Genomic DNA, 14,809 nt, shown 5'->3' with positions numbered 1-14,809 from the left:
TTGCGGAATGAGCTAAAGAAAGATGATGGATTAAACCCAGATCAGCTGACTGGGGGTGAGTGCTTGCAATGTTCAACAGTGCGTCCATCATCCATTTTGGTTTTGCTTTGTTGGCGCTAAGTTGTCAGGGTATGCCCAGGCGTGAGTCCCTTGCTCACTTTGCCACTTGATTCAAGCTAGCCTGGCTGATGATGGCTGATTAGCCAGAAACCAGTCTCAGGATGCTTGTTTCCAGTCCAGGGAAGACATGGCTTGGCAGTTGGGGCTGGACTGTTCCCATGTGGCACAGGGTCAGACTGATTTGCATATGACCATGTCTGAACTGGGGAGGCGGAGTGAGCTAAAGAATGATGATGGCTTAAACCCAGATCAGTTGACTGGGGTGAGTGCTTGCAATGTTCAATGCTCCGTCCATCATCCCCTTTGGTTTTGCTTTATACCTTTTGACCAGGAATATTTACCAATGTTTTGTTGTCTATCTCAAGATCAAGGAGGTTCTACGGTAAATATGCTTGTATGGCTAATGCCGTATCCCAAAATATCACTTGCCCTAAAGTGTTATTTTAGTCACCCCTTGAGCTAACTTTGCTTGTTGCTGTACTAGATCTCTCCCACACCGAGCACACTATTGACTCAGATGTTCCCCCTATTATCTCTTCTCAGTACTCTAGACTCAGATGTTTTCCACTCTCGCACAACTTCCCCACAGTCTCCTGTAGTATACCTTGCCTGTCATTTTCTTCCCTTGGTGGGTTGGGAGGTAGAAGATTAAGTGGACTTGTTTGCCTTGTGTGGTTGTAATGGTTTATTATGGTGCCCTAACGGGTTGATTAACCCCTATCTCCGACTTTTCTGTTTTTAGTTTTAAATTGTTCTATTTTTTCCCCAATGGCTATTCTCACATACCCTTACTTAGATCCAAGGAGTTTGCTCATCCCATCAGTGTAAATTACACTATTTTAAGGTCCATTTACGTGGCAACTTTGTCCTGATTGAGATGCTATGATGACAACGTCGCAAATGGCTACCCTCAAAATAATCTCATTAAATACCACTGGTTTAATTCATCCTATATAAAGGAGGAACATATCCAAATATTGTAGAAATATAAAGGGAGATATAGTTTTATTGTAGGAGACCAAAATAACCTATTAAGAAGGATTATCGTTCAGGACCAGCTGTGTCTCTGATATTTCCTGCTCTGATGCTGTGGCAAAAAAGAAAATGGCGCAATCCCATTGATCTTGAATAATCCTGGCCTATCCATTATATCAGCTGAACATGACAGCGAAGATCGATGGCTACATATTAGATATAAAAAATGTGAGGACGATCTCTACGTCATGAGTATTTATGCTCCTAACAAGGAGAATCCCCAATTTTGGCACACCCTAGTCTCTAATACAGTTCATCTTTATGTTAAGCTGCAAGCCCACATTTGCCCAACCCTGAGGGCCTTACATTGGATCCCAATTGCCAGAAGTTCCTCCTTCAAGCTGCTTTGCATCACCCACAAAGCAATACATAGAACAGGACCACTTTTCATCAGGACTAAAATGAAAAAAAGACATTCAACAAAAGAACCTTTGCTCAAGATTGGACCCTCGCCTCAAAACCTCACCATACAAGAAAAAAAAATATTTAGTGGTAAATTTATCTCTGTTCAAGCAGCCAAACTAAGGAAGTTATTACCTCCAAACATAATATCCATGGATAACTATCTAACCTTAAGAAAACTACTCAAGAGTTGGCTCCTTATTGTGTAACCACCATACTCAAACTTAATGTACAGCATATCCTTGAGCTTGTAAACATGTATAATTTGATTATCTGTATATATTTAGACATGTGTATTTCATTGTACAAATATGTATAATAACTATGGTTTTAAAATATTAAGGTATTCTGTAGATCTGCTTAATATATATATATATATATTACTTATTGTTAAAAGGTATATATATATATATATATATAAATATATATATATATATATATATATATATTTATATTTTATTCTATACTTAAAATGTTTATAGGTCACTGCATAGTTTTCATGTAAGCTATTTGATTAGATGCTTAAGGGTCTCTGTTTTATTCACCTATCACCATATATAATATTATCATAACTATTTTATCTACAAGTGCTTCAGTATTGAAATATTTCAGGAAAAGAGCTTTAATGCCTCGTCAGGTGTAATAAGCGCTATAAAAATAAAATTACAATTATAATAATATCTCTCATGGATTGCAGTTGGAGATGTCCGTCTTGCAATGGATGTCATCTTAGATCGCCAATCAGCCTTTAAATTCAGATCTCCACAATCACCCAAACAAATGGCAAACTTTTGCAAAATTCACAATCGATCTGATATTTGGAGATTTCATAAGCCCAAAGGAATGACTTTACTTTGTTTTCTCCTCTACATCTCAGTCCCTCGAGCATACACTTATTACTAGTTGATCCAAATCTGTTGCGAACAACAAAGGATTGTGCTATCGAATCCAAAAATCATATTGGATCATGTCGTTTTTCACTTACACCCAAAAACTCTCCTACTATACACAGACATACTTCTTGGCGCATGAATATTGAAATATTAGCAGACGATGCAGACACCCAAAATCTCATGAAAAAAACTACACAAGTTTTTGTCATTGAATGTTAACTAAATCTCTTCCCCAGTAACCCTCAGGGGCACATTTAATTGCACAATAAGAGGCCATATCATGACCCGCAATGGCAGAGAAGAAAAAGAAATAAAATAATCACTTCGTCAATTCTTTCCGACTATCCAATTGAAGAAACTAGTTATGGACAAACAAAAAACTCCCATCTCCTCCCTGGGATCAAATAACTAAAATATGAACATCATTCCAGAGTCAGCAAGAGAACAAACTTATGAGTACCTGCTCAGAAAACAAAAATAATTTAGACTCGAACAAAGCCAAAAAACTTTGAGCCTCAAAAGGATTACCAATTTTATTACTAATATCAAAGATAGAGATTGTACTATCAAATAAAAAAACTAAAGAAGTATTGGACATTCCTGCAAACTATACCATCTAAAGTCCTACCACTGACACTAAGCAATCCCTTATATTCAAAATAAATATTAGATGATCTAGTAAGGCTCCCGGCCAGGAAGGATGACTTCCCCATTCTATTCTATAAAAAATTCTCAAATGCAATTACTAAACCCTTGGAAGATACCCTTAATAAAGTTTCTCTACAAGATAGGGCTACATGAACAGGTGCTGAGGCAACAATATTTGTTATACCCGAAAGAGGGAAGGATATTTCAGACTCTAAAAACTATAGAACCAATATCAATCCCCAATATGCAAGCAAAATATATGCAAACGTATTAACCAAAAGATGTGCACCCCTTATCACTAAATTAATACAAAACTCTCAGACAGGCTTTGTTAACCCCTTCAGTGCTCATGACAAGGTCAACTCGTCATGGGTTTTACCTGCCCTGTGCTTATGACGAGTTGACCTTGTCATGAACAACGGGTATCAAGGATCTTCAGCACCCAGCGGTAAAACCCCCTAGCAGCCAAGGTGTTAAAGGCAGGCTAGCATGTGATAATATCTGTACTTTCTGTCATGTCATTGAAAAATAGCAATTTTCTGACCACTTGGCAGCAGCGGTGGTGCTAGATGCAGAAAAGGCCTTTAATAAGGTATTATGACCATTCTCACAATCAGTTTTATTGAAACATAACTTGTGAAACTCCTTCATTAAAATGACTATTGAACTATACTTTGCCCCAAGGGCGAGGAGAAGATTTAACGGTTCCCTATCATGCCCATTTCTGCTACCACAGGGCACACAACAAGCTGGCTCCTTCTCACCACTTCTATTTCTTCTCTCTATTAAGCCTGATTAGTTATAAAACAGCAGCTTATGCTGATTTACACCCTCATTTTCTCTAATGACGCAGAGAGATCCATCCCAGTGATTATGAATATTTCTAAACAATTGTCCCTGGTGTCTGGCTACTTTCTGAATAAAGATAAGACTGGAGTCCTATGCCTCAACCCGTTCTGCCTTAATTCCCATGTTGTTGGCTCTGGCCTAAAATGGCAACCCAAATCACCAAATACCCTGATATCAGGTTCTGCAACTGATAGACTTGTAAGCCTTAGGGTTGTCTTTCCCTAAACGTTTTGCCTACTTCTTCAAATTTTTGCTAGATTTAATTTTTGTTGGCCTTAAGACTCTGTTCACTTTACCACTGCTAACCAGCACTAAAGTGCTTGTGCTCACTTCCTTAAACAAGGTTTGATTGGCAAATACCTAATTGGCATCTTTAATTTATTTGTAAGTCCCTTATAGAGTGATATACCATATACCCAGGGCCTGTAAATGAATGCTATCAGTGGGCCTGCAGCACGTATTGTGTCACCCACACTCCAAAACATGTCCCAGGCCTACCACTGCAGCCTGAATGCAGTTTTGCCCTGCCATATCAGCTTGGCATGTTAAACTCATTGCCAATCCTTAAACTACCCTTTTAATACATATGAGTCAGCTCTTAGATAGGCCATAGGTCAGGTGTCTGCAAACTTTTCTCTAATGAGAGCTATTTATGTCAATAAAAATACTCCCAAGCATCTCACATTATTAGAGATGTAATGGTAACCAAAAAAGACAAGATTACATTAGTGACCATCATATAAATAAATATTTAAATACCAGTATTTGTAATGCACACAGCTACCTCCGAAGTGGTGTCCCGGTGCTGGGGGCCGTCAGGAAAATTAAGTGAGCTATTGGCCAGAGTCACATGGTGCTGAGCTAACCTGCAACCGGCACCAGAGATTGAACCATGAACCCTGTAGTCCAGAGTCAGGCACCCTAGCCGCTGCGCCACACCTCTTCCACTCTTCATATGCAAAATTAGTTGCAGTGACCACATCAGTGCATCAGTCTTGATGCCAGCAGTAATATAAAATTACTTACCCTGGGCGGTAAAATCCGCTCCACTCACGGAGTTTGCAGATTTTGGTAACTCTGCATTCCACGTAGAATGCGGAGTTACCGAAAACTCTGCGATCCGCGGCATGGCGGAGTGTTTCCCTTGTTCGCACTTTCAAAATGCATTTTCGCATGAACAATGTTGACTTACCGGGATCCCTGCATTCGCCGACAAGTTTTTCTATCCGTTCGCGTGTGCCACGAGATTTTGACGGAATGTGGTGTATAGCTAGTACCGGCCATGTTGCTCCTGGTCTACCTAGTGGACCGTGCTTGGTAATGTGATTTTGATGTTGTAGGGCGCCTTTAAACCAGAGCTGATGCTCTTGGTAAGTTATTGGAATTTCAATGTCCTCGAAAGAAACGTATTCTGTTGGATTATCCTCTGCTTTGTAGAAGTGAAACACATGCGTTACTGCATTTGCTTCAGGGAAGATTATCCATGAATAGAATACCTCTGTCTGCCGATATTCATGTGCCTCTATGACAAAAATTACCCTACCACCTCCTGATGATAGGCCATTTGTTATAAGTTTTATAGTAATGGTTTTCCTTAGGTTTTCCGGGATGTTTTGTTGGAGACCTATAACGTCTAAACCCAGTCGGGCTGTAGACGCTGCAGTTCCACTGGCCTCGGGATTATCACCGTCGGACATTTTGTTGACTGAAAGTTTGCAGAGCAAGTTTCAAGGAAACAAAGATAAGGTGCACAATATTTTGGAATACTGTATCCTTCAACATTGTATCAAACCAAAAACTAATACATAGGATTTTCATCCTACTCAGTAATGGTGGATATTTTATCCTTTTACCCACTCCAGACGACTATTTGAGTATTTTACGGGAAAAAGGGGTCTCCGTGAAAAGCACGACTGAGTTACTCTAGTATCTAGCGTTAAATTAGTGCCTTACCAAATGTTGGGGGCCATGTAGTGTAGTTCCTATATTCCCAATAGGCTCTGTGCATTGGAATAATATATCCTATAGATTTGACGTAGGACTTAGGTCGACTAGGTCTCTATCGAATATATTAGACTTCATTGTGAATGCCAGCTAGCTCAGAGGTCACTGGAAACTTTCTTGAATAAACAAGAAGGGATTAGTTTCTGACCACTGCACAAACATGACAACTTTGTTTTCCCAAGAATAAAACTGATCTTCAGAGTTATGGAAACAATAGATAGATATTTTACTCAGTCAATCATGCATGCTTCGTTTCATCAGAGGTGCAGAGAAATAGAGAGACAGGTGTTTTCAATAAAAGGGTTTATTGAACAGTCTTCTTTCTCAAGCATGTAAAGTGAACTGCTACAATTGTAATACTGGTTGCAAAGTATAATGCGTACAGTAAGAAGAGTATTATAAAACAATACTGTAAAAGCATTGTATGGTTCATAGACCATAGATAAATACATACATACATAACAAAGGCTAAAAAGTACTCAACTGGTGCGTCTAAAATACACCTACCCCGATGTACCTAACCTAAGTCTAGTACGAGGGAAGAAGTAAGTGTGGCGTAGCATAGTTTTAGTTTGACTTTGAAAAGAATCTAACCAAGATTTCTCTTAGGGTCTAATCAGCTCCGTGCCTTCGTTTTAGAGTGTTGGAGGTCTGGTATCTTTGTCTCAGGACTCGATTTCCCAACACCCCGCAAGGGGAGCTCGGAAACACTAGAGCTGGATTCTCAGCGAGAGAAAGGCAGCCTCTCTGTCAGTGCGTCAGTGGGAGGGTTGGCTTCCTTCGGCACTTGCTGTAGTGAGCTGTGTTGGGCAAGTAGATAGTCGAGCTGCTCCGAACCACCATGTCTTTGCTAGGGCAAGTGTAGGCATATTTAGGGGGGAGGAGAGTTTGGGGATAAGGGAACAAATAGAAACAGTATATGGTAAAACAAAACAGTCATAATATTCGACTACTATAAGGGAAAGGAGCAACAATGCAATAAACTAGAAAGGCAGTCTCATCACCCCGAAGGATTGTTCAAAGTACAGGGTGGGTAACATAGGGGAAGGCAGCAAAGGAATAGTGCAGTGATGATAGGTAAAGTCAGGTTGAGGGGGTGATTGTTGCGTGAGCTTTAGGAGATGAATTTGCCCATTAGGAAAGATTTGGTCTCCTTTTTGAAGTGGGCTAGAGACGGTATTCTTCTAATGGCGGGAGGGAGTGAGTTCCATATTCTTGGGGCAGCCCTAGAGAAGGCCCGATTGTATTTTTTTCTTGATGCATGCGGGTTGGAGCAAAAGGGCCCTGGCGGACCGGGAGTTTCTGAATCCTCCGGATAATACAAGTTTCTGTGCGAGAAAAGCAGGGGACTTGGAATAGAGAGCCTTGTGGGTGATGCAAGCCAGTTTGAATTGGATTCTGGCCTCAAGAGGAAGCCAGTTCAGAGCTTTAAGGTGGGGAGAGATGTGGTCAAACTTCTTAGAGCCAGTTAGGAGTCTGGCGGCGGCGTTAAGGCAGGCTTTCAAGGGTGCCAGAGAGATCTTGGGTAGGCCTGCAAGAGTGGAGCAACCATATTCTAGTCGAGAGATGACTAAATCCTCGATAGCTGATTTTATATCAGGAGGGTCAGGAAAGCTTTCAAGTTTCGTAGGTAGTTCAGGTGAAATCTGGCGGTTTTGGCCATCGCGTTGATATGGCCCCGCATGTTCAGGTTGCCATCTAAGGTAATTCCCAGGGACTTAGCAGAGTCCAGAATGGTAGCAGAGCAGTTTAGCGCTGTGATAGTCTTGGTCCAAACTTGAATGTCTGTATTTGCGCTGGGTGGCGAGATTAAGAGGAATTCTGTTTTTTTGGCATTGAGTTTAATCTGGTTGGATGTGAGCCAGTGAACAGTGCGTTTCAAGGCCTCATTCAGGGAATGAATATCCTCTGGAGAAGAGATATTGATGTAGAGCTTTGTGTCGTCGGCATACATGTGGTCGGAGATATTGGCAGTGCGCAGCACCTCTTAGAGCGGTTCGAGGTACAGATTGAAAAGGGTAGGGGATAAGGTTGATCCTTGGGGGACTCCAACTGTGATCGGAGAGGAGGCGGATAGGTTGCCGTTGATCAGGACTCTCTGCGAGTGGTGCTGGAGGAAGGATCTGAACCAAGCCAGAACGGTGCCATCCAGGCCCATCCTAAGTTTGAGGCGATTCAGGAGAATTTCAAGGGGTTGAAGGGCATCATCGACAATGTGGAGGAGTGTGGTTTCCATGCTGTGCCCAGGTCTGAAACCAGATTGCAAGTCATCTAGAAGGTGGAAGTTGGAGATGTGTTGGCTTAACTGTTGCTGTACACATTTTTCTAGCACTTTAGCTAGGAGAGGGATGTTAGGAGAGGCAGGATCTAACGTGGGTTTTTTTAGGATGGTGACCACCTGGCCGGCTTTGAGAGAGTCAGGAATTGATCCCTGTAGAAGAGAGGAGTTGATTATAGTCATCCAAGAAGGGATGATAGCCTGAGAAACAGCGGCAAGGCAGTTTGAAGTGCAATGTGAATTATACCTATATAAGGGCATGAATCGGTAAATTATGCTTGGATTCTAAAATGCTCCACAACACCAGCAGACATACTTTTACTTGGGTCACCTGGGTCGTACAATATGGTGCTGCAGCCCTGGTGACCCCTTTACCACTTTTTCCCTATGTACCACTGGTATCATATACTAGGGACTTATAAGGGGGCAAAGTACCTTGCCAATTGGGTGTACCAATTAGCATCACTTTTAGGGAAAGAGTCAGAAACCTGCACCTAGAAGTTCTAATGGGGGCAAAAGGTGGGGGGGTCCTCAAAGAAGCCTCAAAGAAGCCCTGTTTCTGATATATACATTGCCAATTAACTGCATAATGAAAGTTAGATATGCAGCCTCCAGCCAATAATAAAATCTGACCTCCTTTCAACTCCTTCATGTATGCATGCACAGTCACATATACCTACATCTACAGACTCCATTCACGTCCCATGGTCACCTGTAGGGTTTCCACATAGTGCACTTGGATATTCAAACAATTCCATCTAACCTGATCCCCCTAAAACTGGGGCTATGTTCACAAATATAATGCTCCAATCCAGCTGTCTCCATGTCTGACCACTACTCCTTTCAGAAAAATGAATATTGATAAAATCTGTTTCTCCTGTACTGAGGAAAGTTCCTAAATAGTCTTCCAGCAAGAGTAAGGCTAATCCATGACAACTTTGAATTCAGGAGAGTATAGGAGAACCTGGCTGTTAATGCTCAGATAACTTGCATAGGCCTATTTAGAGGATGATATATTGTAGTGTGTGTTACACTTTTCTGTCATAGTGCTTGCATAAACTAAACCACAACACTGCTGTTATATGACTGAAGCATCAAATTGACACACGCTTGAAACCATATAGACCAGACTACGCTGACATCCTCCGAATCAAGCACAACCATCATGAATATTGTTTGTATCTGAAAATGCAACTTTATCATTTTTCAAATCACTCTGTTTCGCTTCATGTTTAATGTGAACCACAACTTGGTTATAGAATGATTGGCAACCATGATACATGCCAATTTGCTGTTTCTTATGCAGGACACACAACACCACCAGTAAGAAACTGGAGTATTCGTTGAGGGGGGTAAGTACCCACATCAAGTAATAATCAGAATCCTTGTCAGGATGAGAGACTAAAGTCACTAAATAAACCTGAGCTCAACCCCCTGGTTGATATTGCACAGAGCAGACCTTAATATAGAGGATATATATGTAAATGATGTATGCAATATCAAAGCAGTAATAACGTTGAAATGCGAAACAATAAAAATCCCGAATAGAAATTAAAAAAATAGAGTAACATTTAATAACCAAAATTACAAAACTCTAATAGGGTGAACCGGAGATATACATTTTTTAAGTTTTAAGTAGAATTATTACCAAGAAGCACAAAGTGTCAATGATAGTCAATGGTCCTGGTAGAACAGGATCTTTGTGCAATTTGATGCTGACTGTGGTGTAGTGAATGTCGGATACACTGCTCAGGTTCGTCTTGGTCAAAGATTGTGCTTTCTGCCTTCAGTCCTTTATGTGTCAATCCACCACTTGAGTAAGTTTCTAAAGTACCCTTGGACCTCAATGGCCAGCAGCAGGGTCTAGTCCAGGACCAGCTGCCACTAATCAGCTGGGCAGTTACAGGAAAGGACTCTTGTAGCTTGTTGTATCCCTGTAGCTTGAACAGGTGGTCAGCTTTATTACCCTGGGAGTCCACTTCTTGTCCTGGGTACAAGAGAGAGCAGGTTCAGTTCTTTGAGTCGCTTCTCAGGTTATAGATTGCATGTTCAGTCATCTTCTTTGTTTCGACAGGTCAAGGCATGTTCTGACATGGATGCCTGGAGATGCCTCATATGTGCTTGGCATGAGCTAAGGGGTAAGAGTGTACTATGGCTATCCTAGTGTAATCCCACATATTTCAGTTTGACAAAGGTTTTGTACCCCATAAAAACTAGAACCATAAATCTTGAAGAACAAAAGCTGAATTTCCCCGCATTTAGCCAATAAATGCACAAGAATTGCTTTGACATCCTGTTCTCACCCTTTAAAGTGTTACCCCAGTGCTATATATAAACCCCCAGCAGACCAGGCTAGCAGAATTTGATACTCCCACAAGACATAGCACTGTAATTTCAAATTGAGATGCCCACAGTCGTACCCTTCATATCTTGGAAGGTTCGGCTGAGTCATCTCTGCCCATTCAGGTCAGCCTCCTGTTTGCTAATGGGAAGCACTTCAAACCTTTTTCATACCTAGTCAACTGCTAATTACTGGTTGAGCAAAATGCTAATTAACCTCCAGGAACACCAAGCAGACAGAAGGTAATTTTCTAAAGATTATTTCTCCTTAATATTTAGGAAAAAATCCAACTACAACATTGAATTGGATTTTTAATAACTCTTAAAAAATAATTGGTTAATTATTTTTCAATCTGTTTTCTAACTGAAATTAACATCATGAGAGGTAATAATTCAATACAGTAACAACCTGCATTGGTACTGTAAAACCAGCTTTTGAGTCTTTTTCACGATAAGGGCATGTTTAAAAATATATACCTATGTGTCCCATTTTTAAATACAATACAAACTGCCTTATGGGCAATACGGCCTACATTGGGGTAATAAATATTTTAAAGGAAAGCTTTTACCTGTCAAAAGGGGTTATATTGACAGGTTTAATCTGCAGTGTCAAACTGGAAGAGCTATGACACACATAGCAGGCCTGCAGTCAGGTTTGCACTGTCGCTGGAGTGAATGACACACTGGGAGCTGCAGTCCACTTGTGACATGTAACTTGCAGGTCCTGGGTATATATGTACTAGGGATTTATAGGTAAGTTAAATATGCAAATCAGGAGTATAACAATTTGACTGTGTTGAAAAAAGGAGCACAGGCAGTTTCCTAATAGTTAACAGGGGTACAGCATGCAGAGTTCTATAAGCAGTAAAAAGTAGGATCCAACAACAAGGCAAAAGAATAACTAAGGGTACTCAGTAGAAAGGGCAATTTTCCTATACCGACAATGCACACCACACAATGTTGCCTTTTAATGAAGGATCCAGAAGTGCTTTGCTTTTTTTTTAGGGAATTAGACTTGAAAGACAGTGCCATTGCAACTACATTGTCATTTAGTCTCAACAGTAGTTATTTACCAAACATTGCTACAAATACATCTGACAAAGTAATTCACTGGGACAGATTCTGTTTTTATTTTACAAATCATTACTTTCAATCACATTAGTCTGATTTGAACCAGCTTTACCACTTTTTTGTAACCTAACCTGGTCCAGGTGCATTTCAAAGACTCTGTGAGTTAGAGTTAACATATAGCTTTTGACTAGTATACAGCACTACCCAGCTGTTCAAAGGATCTGAACCCCTTTGTCACTAAGACGCTCGACATGTTGGCTGCTCTTTGAGGATCTTGGAGATCGCAATCTGCAATTCTTCCTGTCCACAAATGGCATGCAAACTGCAAGAAGAGATATTCTATTCAACCTCTCATTTACGATCTGGGACTTAAGACTTTATACTACTTTGATGTAGTTAGAAACATCTGTATAATGTTAACCTGCAGGACATCTCACCTGCCCTAACAATGTCCCACTTTGATACCCTCTCGTTCTTGGATCTCATCACATCAGATCAGAGATCAAAACTAACACTGACCTCTGCCTTCAGCCTACCTGTGGCTGACCACATGCCCTAGGCTGCTGGCCCATCTGTGAGTCCCACAGTTAGTTCCCTTCACAGTGGTGTGCTTCAAAACTCTGCCACCCTTCTCACGAAATTCGTTCACGGTATGTGTGTTCATCTGAGGCTTTGATGCTGACTTGACAACTGGTGCCCTGTTCCTGATGACTATACTCTCTGGTCCATATTTACTAAGATTTTGCATGAGGTTTATATTACTTTTGTGATGCAGCCCTGAGGCAAAATACATTTTTAGCATTTTCTAAGTCACCCAAAGTTAATTTGTGCACCTTGCGTTGTTCAGTTAATACAAAGTAACACAATCAGCAAATGTCCTCAGGTATCAGCTAATGTTATTGAATAAGTAACATAAATGATTGACAAACTGTCAGGGATGTCAAGGGATATTGCTGGACAATACACAGTCGCAAAGAACTTGTTGGCTGTCTCTGACTGCCATTGCACAGTTCCTAATTTCCAAGCTGCATACAGAGATTTGCTCTTCTTTATCCCTCATTCAAATACCAAATACTATTTCAACAACAGAAATCCCAAGGCCTACTAAATTTCAAAGTTGAGCAAGGTTGATTAAGTGAACACCAACTCATTCAAGATACTATACTACAGAAACCTCTCTGCAAATAATTTCAAACCAACAATCCTAGAAGAGTTGCCTAACACACTCATCACTGATCAATACTACAGTGGATGTTATAGGAAGCTCAAAATGGATCTCATCTTCTCCACCTAAAATAATGTATTTTTCTCATTGAATTCAATATTGCCTCAGCCTCAAACATCCCTCTTGGATGCACAATACAAATAGCTTCTTCACCTCTGTTTGTTGTATCAATTACCATCCATATTTAAAAATGGAAATATTAATACTTAATCCATGGATAAATAACTGATATTATTCAATAATGTAATCTCAACTCTTCTCCATGCCTCCTCCACCTCCCCTCCATTTGCACTCTAAGCATCCTTCTCACAGACCTCTATAAAACACTGCCCTGCACTACCATTTCGTCTGATATCAACATGCAGTTCAATACATTTCTTCCATCCACCGCACTTCTCCAGATCTAGGTTTTATGCAAACATGTGTCTCAGAATGCTCAGTGAATAATATGTACTTGTTGCAAATACAGGACTAATGCAAATGTTTGCCTCTGCTAAACCTAAGAATATGATCTTTGCTCAAGACCAGTCAGCTGCTCTGGCTCTCTTCATTTAACCCCATGTTTCTACTCCCACGTCTTCTTCCACTAGCTCTCATCTGATGACTATGAGTCCCAATCCCAATGAGTTGCTTCTCTCTAACTCACGAAGTCATACTCTGGATGTCTACCTCCCTCCTGCCACCCCCTGGGTTTCTCAGAACATGCCTATTTTCAACCAGCATACACTGGACCAACTTCAATAACTCCCAATCTCTGTCTCCCCCATGTGATGTCACTTGGTTGGTTGAAGTGTGGCTCAATGGTTAGAGAGGCAGACCCTGATGCAGAGGTCTAGCCCGGGACCAGGGTTCAATTCCCCGCCTCGGCGGGTCTTGGGCTCAAAAATCCACGGACCTGATAATTCTCGCCTCGGTGCCTATTCCAATCATGGAGTCCCACTCTGCAACTCTGGGCAATAGCTTGCTTAATCTCGACAACGGCCCCCACAACGCTAAGGATGCCTGGCCTCCACCTTGGGGGTGCCCAGGAGTGGACACCTCACAGGGAAAGCCAGGATGGGTTCCACAGCGGTATTCGTACAAGCGCCTTGAGACCCTTGCGGGTGAGTAGTGCGCTATACAAGTATCAATTTACATTTTTTTTTTTTACTTCTACTCAATCACATGAGATGATCCCTTCTTTTCATCCTTCTACCCTTCACATCTCCCCCTTAAATATACAAAGAGAACTTTCCCTACATTTCAAAGCCACGCATTGAGAACTGTATTCCCCGTTTAGACTCTGAGCACATGAGGCCAAATATATCCAATGTTGAACAGACCATACGTTGACCACCTCTCCAACATTTAGTCCTACCTCATCCCCATGTGACCAAACCAGCTAGACACCTATCCCTACAATGTGGCCTAAATCTCACTCCCCTTTCAGTAAATCTCTACCATATTAATGAATGATGAGCTACACACATACTTGGCTCCCATACTGTCCCCTATAATTACAAACTCTCTCTTTACCCCACATCACCATGCCGATTAAACCTTTTAACCTAGTCCAACAAGTGGGCCAATTGAAATGGCACATAATTGAAAATATTAACCCAGCCTATCCCTATGAGTCATCTATCTGCAATAACCCGCAACTCTTGAATACTGCCAATGACAAACTCTTTCCAGATTCATTAATGGAGGTGCATAATGATCATCAATGCTGTTTCGAGTCTACATATCAAAATTCCCTTGACAACAAGATGGATCTCTTCAACTCTAAGTTATCCAGGCTAGAGAAAACTATGGCTCACCAAAGCTCTAAGTTCTCAGTTTTTAAACACATTTCTCCTCTACCTCTATGATGGGTGACCAGTCCTGAGACTTAAGATTTAGGAAGAATTGTCGACATCACCCATATAGATTCCAAGCTACCTCTCACCGAATGACTTTTGCAAC

Source organism: Lissotriton vulgaris, chromosome 12, assembly GCF_964263255.1.
Source record: "Lissotriton vulgaris chromosome 12, aLisVul1.2, whole genome shotgun sequence".
Taxonomy (NCBI): Eukaryota; Metazoa; Chordata; class Amphibia; order Caudata; family Salamandridae; genus Lissotriton; species Lissotriton vulgaris.
Note: the sequence above shows the minus strand (reverse complement) of the source record.